At 29.3% G+C, this 1870-nt stretch overlaps 1 protein-coding gene across 3 annotated transcripts in view; it reads left to right on the top strand.

Annotated features, from left to right (window-relative positions):
- Window positions 1-1870, top strand: part of LOC106463588 (POU domain, class 6, transcription factor 1-like) — a 50677-nt gene that overhangs the window by 2442 nt on the left and 46365 nt on the right. The window lies entirely within an intron of this gene.

Consider the following 1870-nt stretch of genomic DNA (forward strand, 5'->3'; position numbering starts at 1 on the left):
GGTTGATACTATGTTCTTAGCTTCAAAACATATTTTTATATAAATAGATACACAGTTTGCTGTGTATCTAATGTAAACCTCATCTACAACATGGACAGATAAATTGGCTAATGAATGAGTGCCTAAGTCTGGATTTTTTTTGTTTTGAAATTGGACAAAATCACTAAAAGTGTGGTTTAGAAATTATGCAAAGAAAACATTGGCTGTAATTGTTGAATGATTTTCTTTTTTAGCTTTTAACTGTGAGCCCACATAAACCTAGAAACAAACAAAATTAAACACCTTAGAATGTTCAATTGGTTTTGAGGAGAATAGTTTTTTTTAAGGTAACTTCGTATATTGTATAATGTTATCAATAAGGAATACAGCAAGAACTTTATTGTTGAAGAACATATATTACTTTTTGGAGCTCAAAATAAAAATTTTGAAATTCACTGTTCAGATTGGCTGTTTGTTTTACAAGAATAAAGATAAAATATTATTAAACATCTATTTTTGCACCTCATGTCGAATACTATGCTACATCTGCTTGCTTATCTAGAAATCCTCGTTATTGTATGAAAGTATGACTTTCATGTACATGTGAAAGTGAATTAAGTATTGTTTAATGTAAACGATTTTACATTAATTAATTGCTTGCACATGTAACTTGTAAAACTGTTACTGTAGAACATTAACTAAAGTTAGAAAATGTTTTTTTTTGCATATTTATCAATGTAATTACTTAATAATGGTGGTTTTTAGATTCTAACTATTCCTTATATAGAAGTGTTAACATTAGATAGTAACAGTTGCTAGTGATGTGGCTTGGGGTTGTGTGTTTGGACCTTGTGTTATCTATATACTACTAAAACTCTGAGATTGTTTGTGTGTTTGCTTGTCTGTAATTAAATACAGCAAAAACGGCGTACAATACCACCATATTTGTAATGAAATGAGAATAGAAACAGAATAAAACAAGTTTTGTTAAAATCTGGCCACGGGTTACCGAGTTAGCGCCGTTTTTCGGGTCACCTTTCGTAACTATGGAGATGAAATAATAAAATAAAAAACAAGTCGAGAACAAAAACAAAATTTTATAAACGAAAACCTCTCGCCGAGCATTGGCTATTATGTTATTTCCCTGTCAATGTTCCCATCTTCATTAAAAGGTGTAAGATGACAAAAACAAGATCTTGAAGAATCTATTTATCTATCCATTATTATAAAACTTCGTTTTACATCTGATGAAGCACTTTAAAATATCTTCTATACAACAATATATGCACAACAGAAATTAATTGATGAGATGAAAATGTGTTATAATGGTGCATAGAAAGAACAACAATAAAATGGACCTACAATATTATTGACTATTTCCAAACAGTAACTATGGAGACAAGGTAATAAAATAAAAATCAAGTCAAGAATAATGACAAAATTTTATAAACAAAAAGCTCTTGCTGAGCATTGGCTATTATATTATTTCCCTGTCAATGTTCCAATCTTCATTAAAAGGTGTAAGTTGACAAAAACAAGATCTTGAAGAATCTATCTATATAATACTAAAACTCTGAGATTGTTTGTTTGTTTGTTTGCTTATTTTCTCAGTCAAAAAAATCATTCACACTACGATTCGCGCTTTTTACGAAACTTCTTACTTTACTTTTTTGAAAAATGAAATGGTCTTTCCTTTTACTCCCGATCGAAAATCAAATATATTTTCTTGAATTATGAATAACACGAATGGATTGAAATATTTAATTAAATTATCTCAAAATAAACCTTCATTTTGATGCAATATTGAAATTAGCTTGAATTTTTCATAATCTCTGAATAGTGGGTGACCCAACGGGTCACAGGTTGTCTAGTTCTCAACTAATCTTAAGAT

The sequence above is a fragment of the Limulus polyphemus genome, unplaced genomic scaffold (assembly GCF_000517525.1).
Source record: "Limulus polyphemus unplaced genomic scaffold, Limulus_polyphemus-2.1.2 Scaffold1442, whole genome shotgun sequence".
Lineage (NCBI taxonomy): Eukaryota > Metazoa > Arthropoda > Merostomata > Xiphosura > Limulidae > Limulus > Limulus polyphemus.